The 18,709-nt window shown below is 41.7% G+C and overlaps 1 protein-coding gene across 1 annotated transcript in view; it reads left to right on the plus strand.

The window, feature by feature from the left end:
* LOC119788294 (synaptic vesicle glycoprotein 2C-like) overlaps positions 1–18,709 on the plus strand; it is a 120,547-nt gene that overhangs the window by 30,129 nt on the left and 71,709 nt on the right. The gene's annotated exons all lie outside the window — the stretch shown is intronic.

Consider the following 18,709-nt stretch of genomic DNA (forward strand, 5'->3'; position numbering starts at 1 on the left):
CCTCATGCTGTTCAATGGTTTCATTAAATTTCATCCTTCCATCTGTTGAGCACTTTTCAGTTACACAATTTCAATACAATGCAGCTCTTAACTTTATTACAAGATTATGAAGTCCCGCCTTTGGAGGCTGAATGAAAACAAACATGAAGTTCAACATAACACCACTTGTTGTCCTGAAGCACTTCAAGTGGCTGTAATTATGTAGGTGTACTCCAACAAATGCACTATTATCTATGTTCAACAAATGGTGGCATTGAAAGCTAAATAGTTTTCAGTTTAGTATTAGTATAATTATTTGTGATTATTTCACAAATAATCAAAATAGAAAATCACAAATCCCCAGTTGTAGCATTTAATTTATTTGAATAAAAAACAATGGGATAAATACAAAGAAAATGTTTTGTATTGTTTATGGAATGGCTTATCCTACATATGTGGTTGTCAGTTATTATACAACAAATTATGCTGCCTACATCAACCCATATTCTGAGTTACTTCCACACATGTTTAAGGATGATTAAGCTTTTTGTGTGTGTGTTTTTACATTATATAGGATGGAGATCAAGATTAATCCATAGTTCTTACAAAGAGGAATATTTGCAAATATCACTCCATTCAAAAAACATATTTAAGTGCTGGGTTAGTTTGGGAAGGTTTTTAAGCACACATGTGCACTCCTAAATAATCTACCGTATATAGTCTGTTTTATACTTAAATTATTTTAAATTAGAGATCAGGTCTAAAAAACTTGACCAAAACTCAAAATCACAATTTATTTTAAAACTGATACCGGCAAGTTTTCTTTTTATAGTCATTTGCACTAAACACAAGCTTTGTAATATTTAACTTCTCTGTTTCATTGTTCTTAGGAGCGTGGAAGCTTGCTTCTCTAAGATAAATTATGGCAAGATGCTACAATTTTGAGGAAAAAATCTTAGCTCTACTTGCATGCATGATTCTACGCCTTTTAACTCTTCCCTTCTCTGTAGCTCCAAACCCAGTTTAAGAGGCTAGAGTGAGAAAGTCAGTTTCTTACTGCTGCTGGGTAAAATGGGGTGATATTGCAAATTTCTTTTTTTTATGTTGATACTGGCCAACACGTGCGCTTGTTTGCCGATCGGTGCTTTCAGCAGCCATGCCTTGAGATTGCTGCTCCTTCATGCCCATTTAATTATGTATAAGGAGGAAGAGAAAGCATTATATGCTTTAAAAATCGGCCCGAAAATATAGAGGCAGCATTAATCAAGGAATTGTTTAAACTGGTTTCACAATAATCTGCATTGGCATGGGCTTTAAAAATCCCTGAATCGGTTTATCTCTACTTTAAATGGACAACTGTTTTACTATACATAAATATGCAAATTAGATCACCTATTGATTTAGAAATATTATCCTCTGTGCTCTGGTTGGTTTGTTTCCTTTATTTGTTTCCTTTATTTGGAACCCTGAAAGGACAGTTTTTCTCTTCCTCTGCCTTTCTCATCTTGTGTTTGTGCCAGATGAACTGTGAAGCAAGAGACACATAGGTCTTCCAAAGAAGACTAAAACGCTCATGCTTGCTGAAATTTAGGTGAATAAGATGGTTTTCTTGGGATTTAGATTACTGAATATGGAGAACTGTGTACAAAATTACAGCCACATTGATGTATATGTGACTCTATCTACTCTGGATGAAAATCCTTATTACTTGTCTCCTAAACTAACAAATACAAGGATGGAGCTTTTTAGAAATAAATACTAAGACTGATTAAATTAACTTTGGAAGTTTCTCTAAAAGGTGTTGAAAGATGGCATTTGTAACTGTCATGATGGGTTCTCTTAGAGTAAAGCCCAAGATGCAGAACACACACAGAGGCACTGGTAAAAAGTCCAAAGAGTTTATTTTAAGGCACAAGCACGTGAATAACAGTTCAGGCAGGAGGCTGATTCACTGGGGTCTGTGCAGGGAACGGGGAATGGCTGGATAACAGAGATCATGAGGGGCTAAGCCTCTAGCTGTATGCTTAGCTAGGCTAGCAAGGATCTGAGCTTCCAGCTCGACGCAGAGAACAGGGGATAATCCACATGGGAACCTCTAGGGAAACTCCACAGAAGTCTTCAGGTTTCAACCATGTAGGAATCTTGGGTTGGCTCACCAGGGCAGATTAGCAGGTTAGCTTTCCTAGAGCTTCAGGCTTGGGATTGGCTTCCTGTGATGCAACTCTCCCAGAGCTGCAGGCCAGAGACAGGTTGCCAGAGAGACAGCTCTTCCAGAGCTTCACGAAGGGACAGGAGGTTAAGCTCATCCAGAGCTTTCACGAAGAGGCAGGAGGTTAAGCTCATCCAGAGCTTTCACGAGGAGACAGGAGGTTAAGCTCATCCAGAGCTTCCACGAAGAGACAGGAGGTTAAGCTCATCCAGAGCTTTCACGAGGAGACAGGAGGTTAAGCTCATCCAGAGCTTTCACGAGGAGACAGGAGGTTAAGCTCATCCAGAGCTTCCACGAAGAGACAGGAGGTTAAGCTCATCCAGAGCCTTCACGAAGAGACAGGATTCCTGTGAGGCAGAGACAAGGAAGAATTAGATTCTGATCTCACACTTGAGATAACAAAGAATCTTCTGTAACAGAGGCTCAGGAAGCTAACCAACTAAGATCAACACTGCGGCGTGGAATCAAGGTCTGAAGGCAGCTTAAATACTGAGGTCTTCTGATAAGAGGATTAGGAACAGGTGTGCAGGAAGGTTCCAGCTCCAGAAGACCCACAGCGCATCCTACTGGAGACAGAGGGTAATCTCCAGATCCCCACAGTAACTCCAACCCTAAGGGAAAAACAAAGATAGCAGAAAAGGATCCTCGGCGCCCTCTGGTGGACAAGCCTGAGGATCCCAACAGTAACTAGGAATATATAAGGAGGACAACCCAATTCCCTGTTGAAATGACACAAAGGTAAATAAGAGCTGGTGTTCAAAAGAGGTATATCTTTTTAAAGGTTTATTGATCTGTTTAAATCTCAGACGTTGGGTATATGGTGCTTCTGATTTTGTTTAGACCCAACAAGCTGTCAGAGACCTTCAGAAAGAAGCTTGTGTCAGCTCTCAAATCTGTTAAGGGATTTAAAGAGATTTAAAAGGGATTTAAAGTATTCCAGTGTACGGAAAAGAAATGAAATAGGAACAAATAACATTATCATCTTTCAGTTGCATAATATCTGATTTTCTTATTTTAGAGAGAAATTAAGAAGTTCTCTAATGATACGGCCACCTGTGGCCAAAACACGGAACTGCAACTATCTTCTGCTCGTTCTCGTAGCTTGCACTCGTTCTTGACAAAGTTTTTGTTTTTATTCTTTTCACGTAAAGTAGAGTCGCCACTGATGTGTGAGTTGACCTGGATGCCGATCGCTTCCAAGTATCCAAAAAACCCATCTTCGGTATAAAGTTTTTCTTTTTTTTTTGCAAGGTTGGACCCATTTAACACGTTTAACATGCTTGTGGTCGGATCCACACTGTGTTGGTAACTTCTGACCCAAAGGATCAGGCTACAGGCTTATAGATGCATCTGCCTTGAACTACCAAGGCGTCAGTCTGCTCAACGAACGATGTTTTAGTTGTAAGAGGTCAAATAAAAATACTTTAAATATATTTTTCAGTAAAAATTTATAAAATGTCTCTTTAAGGGCAAAAATGCTCATCATTGATAAATCATCTAATTTACCTGCTCAAATTCAGGGCAAATAAAGACTGAGCATTGTGATAAAAATCCATTCATTGTGATACAGTGTAGGATGGTTGTACTCTATTATGCAGCTGCATATTTAATCCAATTTAGACAAAAGAAATACTATCAAAACACAACCAGGTTGGACACTTGGTGTATATGTACCATATTCAAATAGTTTTTGGTCTTTTTTTTATCTGTATACAACAGGACTGTGTCATGATCTGGCCTGTTTGCTCTCCCTTAATTAGTCATTCCTTTCACCTGTCGTTTTTCCCTCCCTGCCTCATTATAATTTATTCCTCTCACCTGTTTTCTCTAGTTTATATTCAGTTCAGCCTGAGCATTCAGTGCCAGATCATTGCTTGTCTTTCTGTCAGTCTTTCTGTTCAGTTTTATTTGGTTCATGTCCTGGATCCTAGCAGCCAGTGGAAAGAGGGTTTTAGTGTTTGTCTTGTCTCCTGATTGTCCACTGTTCCTCCCCCGTGGAGTCCTCTGGGTTTTTGGCTCATTATGGGGGGAGGTTCAGTTTTTATCAAAGTAAGCCTGGCTCCAGGGAGGAGACCAGTTTAAAGTCCTGCTTCAAGTTCCGGTTCCTACGTCCTGTCTCGGCTACCCTCTTCCACTGAGCCTGCCTGTCTGCACCTGATCCTGTCTGCTCCTGTGCGTGACCACCTGGTCATGCTTCTGGTCCCAGTCAGACTCTGAACCCTCCTGGAAGCCTGTGGATGCCTGGAAGTCTGGATCCTGCCACCTATTTCTGCTCCTGCCTGATCTGGATCCTGCCGGTTTCTGTCTGTTCTGGATCCCTGACCAGGATCAGCTTCCAGCATAATCTCTGGGACTGCAGCACTCGGGACACTTGTGGTCTGGACTGTTAAACCAGGTAAGTGACCAACACAGATAATCTCCTATCAGTTGATCGTGGTCACTTACCTGTGTTTCTGCCCCAGAGTGTCTGAGATTGGGCGGTGCCCCGCCCCCCGCCTGCAGTGTCCGCGAGCCACAGCTCCACTTTTGTTTTGTTTTTATTTTAATAAACCTTTTGAACTTTCCTACTGACTGTCTCGCCTTGAATACTGGGTCCATCTGTCCTCATTTCATGACAGACTGTGCCTTTTTAAGAGCTGGAGACCAGACATAAGTCTGGCACAGAGGACAATTGAGGTTTTTTTTTACAGGCAAGTTAAGAAGTGAATTATAAATCAGATGAACTGAACAGATAGTAATGGGTCATACTTTCAGCCCCAATTTGAATATTGCAGAAGCAGCCTTGGAGTTGTCATGGCACCAGGTATTTGATATTTGAGTAGGAGGTGTCTTGACTCCCACTCTGGGGAAAAGTTCTCTGTATCCATGTAGGAATGTGTTGTTAGCGTTCTAATTTTCTCACTGATGTCAAAAATAGCTTTAAACATGCGCCTCTATTTTTCTTCTGTTTACACTTAGTGCGAATTTGATGCTGGAGTCATTACACTGATGCCAAAACAAACTGTACCGTTTTTCTTCTAGTTATGATTCTGAGGTGTTGTAACAAAAGACTGAAAAGAGAGTGCTCCCCTTTCAAAAGCAGGATTATTTAATATTCACCCAGACTGCTCCCAGTTTCTGACTCATCGCTCTGTGGGAGCCACCAGGGAAAGAAGAGAAAGAATGAGTCATTTTACAGGCTGGTTTACACACAGCATTAATAATGGATGTGTGTACATGCTAACTTATGAAGAACAAACTGTACACACTGGACCTGATTGATGCTTTTATCACAGATCCTCTGAGAAGGTTGGTAAGGGTGCCTTCAGGGGAGCTCTTCTTAATGGAGTAAACAGCAGAACTGATAAATTACTGAGAAAGTAAGAGTTCATCCTGAAAAATGTTATCCAGTTTTAGTCAGAAATCTGCCAAATGGGCACACACATAATAAATACTCATACGGGCAACTTTATTTAAACTACTCCCTACATGCATTTTGAGAGTTTTAGCTGTGTAGATTCAATACCATGAGCAGGAGGGATTTACCATTGGGCAACACTAGGCAATTGCCTACTGCCCCAAGTTCCTGGGGACCCCATACTGTAATTTTTGCACATTAATTAGGTTTTTGATAAAAATCCTTTCACTAAAATGCCATCAGAACTCTTATAATATAGAAAAGTGTGTCTCAGCAGAAAAGGAGCCAGGTGTTGCCAGTAAGAGCCCCTTAATTAACTAATGAGCAGTAGGCGTGACAAACTGCTTTGTCTATTTAATTGGTGTTAAATTTACCAGTTCCAGCGATGGCCATATTACTGGAGTGAAATGACAGCTCTAAGTAGACACATACATTAAGATAGAGGAATATAACAGAATTAAAGGTAATCCTGGATGTAGTTTCCGTAATGGTTTTGTTTTAGTTGTGAAAAAAACAAATAAATTAGAAGTCACACAATTTCATGGATTTTAGGGTTCGATAGAAAGTCTTGTAAAAACCCTCTAGACCAGATTGGGTTTTTTTATAAGCAAAAATTTAATGACTAACTATTTAATTGGATCATGTTTTCATATTGGCCTTTACAAAGAAAACATGTATTTTAAGTTTTATCCAAGGGAAACTAATACTTACCTTTTTTACTATAGAATATATACTATATAGAATTTAGTTTTTAATAGGCTGTAACATAGTAAGAATAAAATAGTAAAATTCAAAGAATGAACTCGTATAACAAGAAACAGTCGCAATATTCTGAGGTTTAAAGGGTGATAGAATGATTCTATAGGGTATTTGGTGCTGCTTGTTAAGGTCTCTGAATAGGGTGTGTAACATTGGTTAGGCTAAAACATCTAATTGTTGATATAGTAGGGTGAATAGATGTCCTTTTTTTCCTGGACATGTCCTACCTTCATACCTAAAAAGACGTCCGGGGGAATTTCAAAATCGTCCGGGATTTTGGTCGACTACAGCACAGCACGTAGTTGAAACAGGGAGCCAGTGGGAGTGACCGACCCGGTGATGGTAGCCCGGACATTACTGTTGGAACAGCCCCTTGTTTCAGTATAAGAAGTATAGCTAATCCTGCTTTGGATCGGATGACCCAATAAGGAATCCAATAATCCCGGGACCAACCTAGGGGCACTAGGGTGGGAAGGCGTGATTGAGACTGTGAGTTTTTATTTATTTATTTTTCTCTCCCAGCTGGGGTCTGAACTGCTCCCTCTCCCAAGAACATTTTAAGTCTCTGCCAAGTGCAGAGCCAATTCCTCCCATCCTGCTCTCCCTCCGCTGGCTGGCGCCTGGGCTCGCCGCTGTACTGGTGGATGCCCGGGTGGCTACTGGCTCATTCCTGGCGGCTGCTCTGCGGGGCCCGGCTGGGGGCCCTGCCGGGGGTGGGGCACCCCAGGAGCCACGGATCCATGGAGCCCAGGGCGGGATTCACTTCGGGGTGGCTGGCTGCCAGCGGAGCCCGGGGGCTCCGCCATTGCGGTGGCTGGAGGACTTCCTCGGGGCTGTCTCTCCTCCTCCCTTGGTAGGGTTCGGATTTCCTGGGCTGGCCCCTACTTGGTGCCTTCGCTCTTGGGATCTCTTTGGGCGTCTGGGGCTTTGGGTCTCCTGGCGCTGGACACAGTGCTCTAGGAGGGCGCCTCTTCGGCTCTCCACAACCACTATTGAGCAATTTCTCTATGGATAAACTTTACATGCACAAGTGCACTTTCACAAAAAAAATACAGGAGCTTGGTTCCAGGTACTCAGAGATTCACTTCCATACAGAAAGCCCATATTCTTATCTTCAACACAGAGTACATGTCGGATTAAATAATACTACTTCAGCGATAGTATCTAGGTGTTACTTTATTGTATGTCTTGTACCATGTCTGTTGGTTGTGCTGTTGTTTTACATCTCTATGCAGGTGAGGAAGCAGACTGAAAATATTTTATCATTATCTCCCTTTTATCTCCTCTTTCTTTCAAAATAATCCTGCTTTGAACTGTCCAAGATTTTGAAAGCTGTCTTCAGTAAAATGCTTTGAGCAAATGAACAGCTGAGCATCAAACTTTGCAGGGATCTTCTGATAGACAAAAATAATCCATGCCTGTCATGTCTTAGAAAGACTGTGAAAATTTGACCTTTTTTCCGTGCAGCTTGGAACCCTGCATTAACGCCTGTGGTTCTGGCTTATTTGCAATAGAGAAAGTAAATAAACCCAACTGTAGGCTAAACAGCTAAACTGGCACCTTATATCTACTTCTATTCATGTTCTTGGGCCAGTGAACCTGTGAGCTGGTCTACATGTCAATTTCGGGGGGTGACAAAATTACAGGCCAGAACCAAATAAGGCATCATCCCCGAATTTAAGTCAATTCTGTGCTTCATTTGAATTCGCCCGTTTTATGGTGGAAGTTTTGAATTGTGAGATTTGCAGAGAAAGGAGGTGTTGATGGGGTTTGAACTTCTCTGTAAATCCATGTTACCCACTGAACTATCGTTGTTCATCTATGACAATGTTAACTCGGTTTTGCATTCTATTACCCCTTTAAGTCGTAATATTGCAAGAGTCAATAGTAATTAATGGGCACTCTTACTCTCATCTGCTGCACTGAAATGAGGACTGTTGATAATCTTGTGAAGTTATATTCCTAGATGTTAGTTTTACAAATAAGGGAATATTAAACCTTTTAGCCTATCAGCATTTAAAGAGACCTCAGATTTCGGTTTAGTTTGGCTGTGCTGGTCAGATAGTGTTCAATGTTTTTTTTTCCTGAAAGAACTAATAATCTGAACACTAGTCTATCATGACTTTAATCTTGTAAAGTTACATTTTTTTCCTGGTAATATTACAAGAATGAAGTTGTATTCTTATGACTTTATTATTATTATTTATATATTTGTTGAATTATTTATTTTCTCTAAGTCTGGGCCTAATACTCAGTGTTACCGTGGAGACGGTATCAGTGCATGCAACATTTTTATTAAAGTGAAATTCACTTTTTTCCAAGAGTTAAACCCAGCAGTCATCTCACTATATTTCTTGATCTTAGACATCCTCAAAATGAAAATATATCCCAAATAAAAGTTTTGTCTTTAAAACTCTATTGGCAAAATGGTTGGAGAAAAATATTTTCTGTCACCCCCCCCCACCCCCCCCCCTATTTTACAAAATATTACTGTCTTTACAAGGTCTTTTATCTTTTACACCTACATTTCTCCACATATTGATCATACAGTACATGCCACCGGGTGTGCCAAAGGTTTTCTAATTTCTTCTCAGTAAAAATATCAATTTTTTTGTGTTCAGCAGTTAACATTATGAACCATGGAAAATAGCTGTGTCTGTCTGCGTTTGTATTGGACAGGATATCAATAGAATAGCGTACAAATTTATCTATTAAGCATTTCAAAATAAACTCTGATGAACAAAATTCTTTACACCGATTAAAGCTGAAGTCTGTAAGTTTTTAAAAATCACTTTTTTGTCATATTTGCTAAAACTGTCCCTATGCCCAGACAGCAGTACATGTGATATGTAACCTGTGAAAAAAACTGCTTCAATTGGTCCCGCCTACTGCCTGTATTTCAATCTGGAAAGAATAATTCGGGACGAGTCAAAACAACCAATCACAGCCAGAGGAGCGTCTGATGGAGTGACAATCACAGCTCACACACGCTGAGTCCCCCCCCCCCACCCCCCTTCTGGTCGCATGCGGTAGCCGCGCAGATGCTGTGAGAGGGGTGGAGCTTGGAGGTGGGGCATGAGTGAAGCAGAGAGGGTGGGGGAGTGGCGTGAAACCTGTTTTTCTTCAAATTTTCAGTCGAAGTCTGCTCTCTCCTCAATGTTACAGACTGCGGCTTTAAAAGCGAATGAAATATGCATGCACTTGTCAGCTCTTGCAAACAAAACTGAAGGATTCACAGAAAACCTCACCAGGACTGTAAACACCACCTCACTGGTCAAAAGGCCACAAAAGCACATGAACTAACTGAATGAGGATGAGGAGAGCCTACCTGCCCCCACCCATCCTCACCACCTTCTACAGAAGCACCATAGAGAACGTTCTGACCAGCTGTCTCACTGTTTGGTGAGGATGCCGCAGCGTCTCAGACTGGAAGAAGGTGAGAAGAGTGGTGAGAACAGCAGAGAAGATCATCAGGGCTCCTCTTCCCTCCATAAAATACATTTCATCCGAGCGCTGCGTGTCCCGAGCCCGTAACAACATCATTGACACCTCACACCCCCACCATGGACTGGTCTCCCTGCTGCCGTCTGGGAAGAGACTTGAATGCAGGTCCAGCAGATTCCAAAACAGTTTCATCCCCTCTGCTATTAGACTGCTGAATGTTGTATAAATCGGGTTTAGGAAAAAAAAAAAAAAGAGCTGAATGCTGGAATCTGTAAATCATAAACCAGTCTTATGTTTACGTACATATGATCCCCATGTTAACATTTTATCACTGCTTCACTTTAGAAATGAAAATGTCTTGAGAGCTGTACTGAACGAAATTTCGTTTTGTATACACTCTGTGTGCACAAAATAACAATTAAGTCTGTCTAAGTCTAAAGTCTTAAGGCTAATTTATACTGTAACGCCATTGAGTGTTACAAATAATCAGGCTTAATTGACTGATTTCAACAGTGTTTATTTATTCTTCAACAACTCCGCTAGTGATGCAGCACAACACTTCAGTAAACCCAACAGCCTTATCACTCAGGGTGAAACTCACATGCCCTCAACACACACCCCCAAAACAGCATGAACTGAGGCAAATATGAACAATAAATAACATGAGCAACATTCAAACAGAATAACAAAGAAATAAACAAGCAAACAACCCAAAACAGTGCCCCATAATGCACCTCTTCGTCCAGCCGCTACAATACTCAGAAACCTGGTCGTCTGGTTTCTGAGTTGAATCCAAATGTGACCCCCCCCCCTTCCACCCTTCCACAAGCACTTCGCTGTACCTCTCCAAAATTGTAGCTGACCGCAGACAGTGCAGCAGACAGGAGGCCTCTGATTGGTCAAATCTACATCCGCTCTACACTATGCGTATTTCCTGTTTTGTACCTTACTGGCTTGTTTTGTTTGTAGCACCGCCATTGTGGAAAAAAAAAAAAAAAGCATTATTCCATCTGGATTTTTCGCCCCCATGTCCCTCCGTTGTCGCACAAACTCGCCCCCACTTCTTGACAGCCTCGGCCGTATCTAGACCAAATGCTGTTTCATGATTGTCCCTCTTGCGTTGTGATGTGGAATAACAAAGTGCAGACCATGTTTCAATATTGGGCATAAATCAAAAAATATCTGTGACAAGCTCACTGCGACACACTGCTGCGGGAGGATAACCAGCCCTTTAGTCACATGAAAAAACAAGACCTCTAACTGGATAAAACGGTGAAATAATGTATTTCAAGATAAGATTTTTTTTAAAAGCAAGTGAATCAGCCTTTATGGCAGATTATTGAACCAATATTGCTCAGCTTCCAACTTCCTCTTTGGCTTCGGAATAACTGACAGTAACTAATCTGCTGGAATAAGGGAGCCTGTGTGAGCGTACATTTGAATCGGGTTAAACAGATACTCAGGGGAAAGACAATGTAAGCACTTTAAAAAGAATAAGATGAAGCCTGAAAACATGGCCTTCGGAGGAAACTTTTTGTTTTACCATTTTAAGATTTTAATTTAACAATCATAATGTCCAAAAAATGTTCTCCCTGCATCATCTTTTTTTCTTTCATAATCATCATCTTAGTTCTGGCCATGAAATGCTCCTAAATCACACTTCATTTTTGCATTTATATCTTAATCTTCTTTGATCATTTTAAGACAGTAGCACAATCATTGCTGATCTGCTTGAAATATGAACAGAACTTGTGCTTGCAGCACCATAATATAAAGATGAGATGCTATCCAGATACGGGATGTTCCTTCTTTTCCTTTTCTTGTCTTTCTTTTCTATCACCCTCACACCATAATCCATTTAATACTCTTTCTTAAAGGTTCCCTATGTCTCATAGCCTTTCTGGTGATCTGAAGATATGGGCTCGGGTTAATCTCTGCAGCATTGTGCTTTACTGCAGTTTAGCCATGCTAGACTGACTCACGTACCTCCCTGGAGAAAAGGAAGGGAGAACGAGAGAGGAGAGGGCTGCCTTTACTCCTTCCCTCACATTGCCCTCCCCCCTTCCTTTGGTGCTCTACGCCATATGGCTTGGATGTGGGTGTTTTCCTGAAACACTAGAATCTGAACTATCAGGGAAAAGCAGCCTAATTAGATCAAATATTGAAATATATGATTGCTTTAAGTAGGTTCTAAACTCAGAAATATTTATGATGATTTATGATGCATATTCATTAATTTCTAACTTCCAGGTTTGTGTGTTTTGAATTAATAAAGCATACTTGATATAAATTAATACAAATACTTTATTTGTTTTAATTACATAATAATAAGTTTACATATATGCAAATCAGAATTGTATTTAAAATGTATATAAACTCATTAGCATTAATTTTGAGTAAGATACTTAACTAATACTAAATACATAAACAGGATGATTTTGTGTTTCAAATAGATAAGCTTATTGCACAAATGAATATGGATCATGTAAGGTTTATTTAATAGGTTTGTTCTAAAATTATTTATAAAGTAAATGGGAATTTTTTTATTTCATAAATTTACGAAAATCTTTGAATTAGTGAGAAGCATTACTGCAAGTGTTGTAAGCTATCTTTATGTCGAAAAAAAACAACAAATTAGTGACTTTTTTTGGACATTATGGTATAACAGAAAAAAAAAATAAGGCAGCAAATATGTGTTTTGCTTTTGTTTCCAAGTAGTTTTCAGTAAACCCCCACTTGGATCTGGTCTGATATGTCAACATATTCTCATTATCAGTTTGTATGAAATCGTACGAAAAGTTATGCACAGTATTTCGTGGGTTTACTTCAAAAAAACATATCAGTGCGCATGCGCAGCCAGCCAGACGAAAAAAGCAGATCAGCCGACGGACGTAAAACTGGAACGGACGAGCTTTCGACAGTGCAATAATTACATTATGATGTCTCTCACTAGGTTACTTGCTGTTTTGTATGTTAGGGTTAGGGTTAGGGCTAATTGTATGTTAAATTGTATGTTATTGAATGGTGCGTAAGATGTAACCTGACAACAGCCAGATGCATGTCTCGCTCCGCCCAGCTCCACTCGGAGCGAGACATGCATCTGGCTGTTGTCAGGTTACGTAAGATGCGCATGCGCACTGATATCTTGTCTCGAGGCAAGACATAAAAATACGATGAAATACGACGAAAAAAACGTCAAAAACCTACAAAATACTGTGCATAACTTTTCGTACGATTTCATACGAAATGATAATGAGAATACACTGGATATGTAGAAGTGGTTGAATAAGACTGCTTAAATGCTAGAAGAGAGATCCAACTGTGCAAGAGGGTCAAGAGTCTGATTCATGTTGGGAGGAGCTCTTTGCTTTGTCAGTATCTTGAACAATGGTGGCTGAACTTGAAAGAGCTCCTTGGTTTTATTAATTAAATCTAGCCAGAGAACGCTGTTATCAGGCACCTCAGCATTATATCAGGGGTCACAAGATAATTCAGAGGCGTTCTGTTTGTGGAGAGTTTCGTCGCATTGGTGCCTGCATATCCTACCAGGACGCTAACATCACATAGCGGTGCCTCTCTCTTATTGGTTGTTGTGGTTAAACACGCTGCAGGATCTCTTCATGTGCGTCGATCATAGACTTTGCATGTACTTCAGCTACAGCTCCTACTGTGCGTCACCTGTTGTCTGACCAGTTTATCAGGAGCTGAATCTTTCACCTCCTGAACTGTTCAAAGGCGATGGTGATCAGTATTGGGCTTTTCTCACTTAATGTGAGTTTTTGAGCTTCAGCCTTCTGTGTATCCTACTGCTTGGACTAAGGTAGCATACCTCTTCTCATTATTAGCCGGTAAAGCAAAGCTTTGGGGAACTTCTTAGTGGCAGAACAATTCTAGCTTGCATCACTCTTACAGAGCTTTTTCTCAAAAAGTGAGAGTTTTTTGCCCAGTCTTACCAGTAGAGAGGCATTCCAGGGGACTTAGGGTACTGATCAGTGGCAGAGTATATTATCAACTTCTAACTGTTATACTTGAAATGATGATGGGCTTATAGAAGTGTTTTTTACTGGGATTAATGAGATGATAAAGGGTGAACTTTTGACCCATGATTACCCTCAGACTCCAGCAGATGGAGGACCTGGTCACCCGGATAGATCTACGTCTCACAGAACATTGCAGGGAATTGAGAGCTGTGACGTCAGCGAGTCCTTGACCTGCTCGTCCCTCCCTGCCTCTGCACCTGTGGTGGTTCGTGATCCGTCCCGAACAACAAATCCAGAACCGTTGGAGCTGGGACGCACATGCTTGTCCCAGGAGGAGAAGACATGATGTCACCTCCTGAACCTGTGTCTCTACTTCAGCTGAGAGGGACACTGAGTGAGTTTCTGTCTGGTTAAGGGGACAGGTAGCCTTGTGAGACCATCCCGATCTTGCGATCTTTCAAGGTTTCACTCGCAGATCAGTCTGGCTACTTTCCGTTAAAGAAAATTTGGAGCAGTTCACCAAACGAACGTCCACTCAGCGTTGGCTTTGAGGCGGGTTGAGGTTTGACGCAACGAGAAGCGCGACAGTTCAGTCTAAAGAACATGGCGGCTTCAGCTGATCAAACTAGCGTTAGCGTGGCTATCGAGCAAGTTTTATCAGAATTACAGATTATTTCTTCACTGAAAGAAGAGCAAAACACTGCTCTGGAGGCTTTTCTCAGAGGAAAAGAAGTTTTTGCTCTTCTCCCGACTGGTTTAGGCAAGAGTTTGATCTATCAATTGGCTTGTGCCTGGCTTGTGGTTGTGTTTTCGTCATCGCTCTGTTAGTACGTTATATGCTTCGTTGATCTGATTGGTTTATTTGGCCCGTCTATCACCAACATAGGCCAATCAGCTAACCAGTATTTTCGCCCCTTCCCAAAATTACTTCAACGGAAGGTTTCCAGATGGATATGCGGAGTAAATTCAGCAAATCCATCTGGCGGAGTCAGGTTAGGGTACAGGCTCAGTAGAGGAGGGGAAAACTCTGCTGAGCTGCACCACACTGTCTGTCTCCCCAGATCTCCTGCTTCCAGTGACTCTGTTGGTTAATTCCTGGAGTCACAACCTGTCTGCATTTGTGGACTCAGGTGCAAGTACTGAATTCATGGATGAGAGCCTTGCCTATTTATAGTATATGCTATAAATACCAGGGTAGAGCATGTATAGCATCGAGAGTGGCTAAAAACCATAACTTAACTCCAATGAAGGGAAAAACAAATCAGCAGGTTTACATGTAATTAATATCTGAGGACTGTGCTTTCCCCCAGAGGGTTTTTCTTGTCTCTTCTTGCCACTCCTTGTTTGTCTCATTCCCTGCTTCAGCCCACCCATCAGTCAAACGTGGTCCTGTGGGGTTTCCTTCAGCTGTTAGAATCTAAAAGCACTCACTAAATGTCTTGAATGTTCCAGCTGAGGAAATAAGCGCTCAACTCGCCTCTGATGCAGGCCGTCTGTCTGCTTGCTCTCTCCTCTCATCCATGCCAGTACACTGCATGGCTGCGAGGAGAGAAAAACAGAGCAAACACTAAGGTGTCAGGAGAGAATTATACTTATAGATAAGAGCTAATTAATGTTAATAACAAAACCCTCTATGAATGGAGACCACTGAAGACTCTCAGTTTAACATTAATACAATAAAAAAAATCAATTAAAACACTTCTGTATTGGTGTTTGAGTAACTAAGGGGTGACATGTAAGCCATGCAAGTCTTTCTGGTGTTCAGAACTTGACTGGGTCTTTGGATACTGTAATGAAGAATGTCTTAAAGTGAGCCACAAAGAGGACCATAGACAGGATGGAATGGACAAGTTTTATTTTTAGTTACCAGCTACAAGGTAACCTTGGAGATTTTGATTATAATTTTTTTCATTCACATAGAACTACAGAATACTTCTCACTGGAACTCAGAAAGGTATCTCTCAAAACAGAAGAAACAATGCAAGGACTGTACATTTCTAAACCTTACTCTGTTTTTGTTTATAATTGTATTTTAAGAAATGCATATAAAAAAACTCTTTACTCTCTTTAAAAAAATCTGAAGAAGAATCTTAATTGCATTAAGGTTTTAACTTAAGTATTTCTTTTCTTTTTTTTTTTTTTTTTTACAGAATATTAGGAAAATAGGGAGAGACTTGTGTCAGCTCTTGCTGCTGTTGTGAGACAGCACCCCTCTCATGTGAAGCTGTTGAACTAGCCAAAAATAAAGAGAAACATCCCTAGATTTGTCATTAATTGCTTTTTTGTAAAAAAAAAAAATAGTTGCTAGAAGGATATACCGACAAAGTAACTAAGTTGTGAACAATTAACTCTTGTCTCCCATGTTCTGTCACTACAGAGAGCAGCCCGGGACACTACTGTATGTCCACCAGTACGCTTAATTTCCTAGCTAGCATCACAGAAAGATGAACAGGAACAGGCTGTGGTGGTTTTCCAAATGAATGACAAAATGTTATTATTATTAAATTCATTTTAAGCTCCGATTAGTATTAGAATACATGCACAAATGTATAGTTTGCTGTATTGTATGCCTTACATTGTTTAAATTCTTTTTGATATGTGGGACTCTTTGAGCGTACCTGTGTACCTGTGTTTCTGATTGCCTGATCCTAACCCGTTCTTCCTCTGGACCTCTGAGCCTGCCCGTCCCTGTTCTGATCTGTGTGCCTTACTTGTCTTTGGACCCCTGCTTGATCTCTGCCTGTCTGTGTACTGAACCTGGAACTGTTTCCCGATTCCGTTCCGGATTTCCCCTCGACATCTCTTGGCATCTCTGATCTCCTGGCTCTGACTACCGAGCAAATCACCGACACCAGCTTAGGCTTCGGCCTCTGGATTATCCTGCATTCCTTAATCTAGCCGGTTCTGATCTCCTGCCTGTCCTTCAACTGTCGATACAACAGCATCTGGGACTCTATGGGCGGTGCCTGCTATGTCTTGTCGACGGCCGACCAGCTGGAGGCAACCTCACCATGGGACTAGGTTAGTGTTGGGATCCTCAGGCTTGCCCACCAGAGGGCGCCGAGGATCCTCTTCTGCTCTCTTTGTCTTTCCCTTAGGGCTGGAGTCACTGTCAAGGTTCTGGAGATTACCCTCTGCCTCCAGCAGAGTGCGCCGTGGGTCCTCCTGAGCTGAACCTCCCACACACCTGTGGCTGATCTACTAATCAGGAGGACCACAGTATATAAGCTGACTTCAGACCTTGATTCCACGCCGCAGTGTTGATCTTAGTTGGAATCCTGTCTCTCGTGAAAGCTCTGGATGAGCTTAACCTCCTGTCTCCTCGTAAGCTCAGGAAGAGCAACCTCACTGGAACCCTGTCTCTGGTCTGCAGCTCAGGGAGAGCAGCATCCCAGGAAACCAGTCTCAAGCCTGAAGCTCTTGGAAGGTCTAACCGGCTAATCTGCCCTGGTGAGCCAACCCGAAGATTCCTACGTGGTTTAAACCTGAAGACTTCCGTGTGGAGTTTCCCTAGAGGTTCCCACGTGGATCTTTCCCTGATGTTCCCTGCTGAGAGCTGGATGCTCAGCCTGAGAAATCCTTCGTGTTTCCCCCGATGTTCTCTGCTGTAAGCTGAAAGCTCAAACCCAGGACTGCCAGGCTAAGCCTGAAGCTAATGCTTAGCCTCACATAACTCAGCTACCAGCCATTTCCCATTCCCTGCACAGACCTAGTGAGCCAGCCCCCTGCCTGAACTGTTTTCAGTTTATTATTCATGTGCTTGTGCTCTTTAATAAACTCTTTGGACTTTTACCAGTGTCTCCGTGGTGTTCTGCATACTTGGGTCACTTTAGAGAACCCATCATGACAGAACACTGCGGCCAAACACCAAACCCAGCAGACACACCACGGAGCTTAACCAAGGAGCAAGCTGATCACACCCAGGAACACGATTCAACCCTCCGTGAGCTAAAAACCAATTCCGAGTCAAAGAAAACAATCGTTTCAAGGCTTCGGGGGAATCACAAGATGGCGCCAGCTCAACTTCCGGTTCCGGAGCCAAACCCGCCTCCAAGGTCAGAACCAGTTCCGTCACTTCCTGTTTTCCGTCCTTCACTATTTTCCGGCGAATCTAGTGAATGTAAGAGTTTCCTCTGGCAGTGCAAATTATTTTTTGATGTAAATCAGTTCTGTTTCCCTGACAATGAGAGAAAAATTGTTTTTATTCTCTCACAATTATCTGGTAAAGCTCGTGAATGGAAAGAGACCTGTTTTTCTCCCGGATCCATTATTACCTGTACTTTTGAACAGTTTTTAAACGAATTCACTCTAGTTTTTTCTGTTAAATCTGCTGAGTCTCATGGTCTGTCTAACATTAAACAAGGAAATAGAACCGTCAAAGAATATTCTATAGACTTCCGGGTCAGAGCCGCTGTTTCAGGTTGGAGTGATTCTATGCTAAAAAACATCTACATCAGATCCTTAAATCAAGAAATTAGAGACAAACTGGCTTCTATTAATGAACCTGCGACCCTGGAAGAACTCATTTACACAGCCATTTATCTCGATAACAGACTACGAGCACGAATCAGAGCTAGATCTAGATCCAGGACCCCAGTCCAACCCAGTTCAGTTCAGTTCAGCCCACTCCAGCCCAGTCCAGCTCAGTCTAGCCCAATACAGCTCTGTACAGCCCTGTTCAGTCCATTTCCGCACAGTTCAATCCAGTTCAGCCACCACTTACATGATCATCAGTTAGCTCCGTCCATTAAGAAACTTAAAATCAATCCACATCTCTCAATCCAAGCAGTCAGAGCCCCCATTTCCCATGAGTCGGAACTCTGGAACTTCTACTACGGGCATAGAGATGATCTGTTCCCCTTCTTGTTACCTCTTCATAAACCAACTAGACCCGCACCGGAACCCGCTAACACTCCAGTTAATCTTTGGTCTCAGTCAGCC

This window comes from Cyprinodon tularosa, unplaced genomic scaffold (assembly GCF_016077235.1).
Source record: "Cyprinodon tularosa strain WSP-4 unplaced genomic scaffold, ASM1607723v1 ctg313, whole genome shotgun sequence".
Lineage (NCBI taxonomy): Eukaryota > Metazoa > Chordata > Actinopteri > Cyprinodontiformes > Cyprinodontidae > Cyprinodon > Cyprinodon tularosa.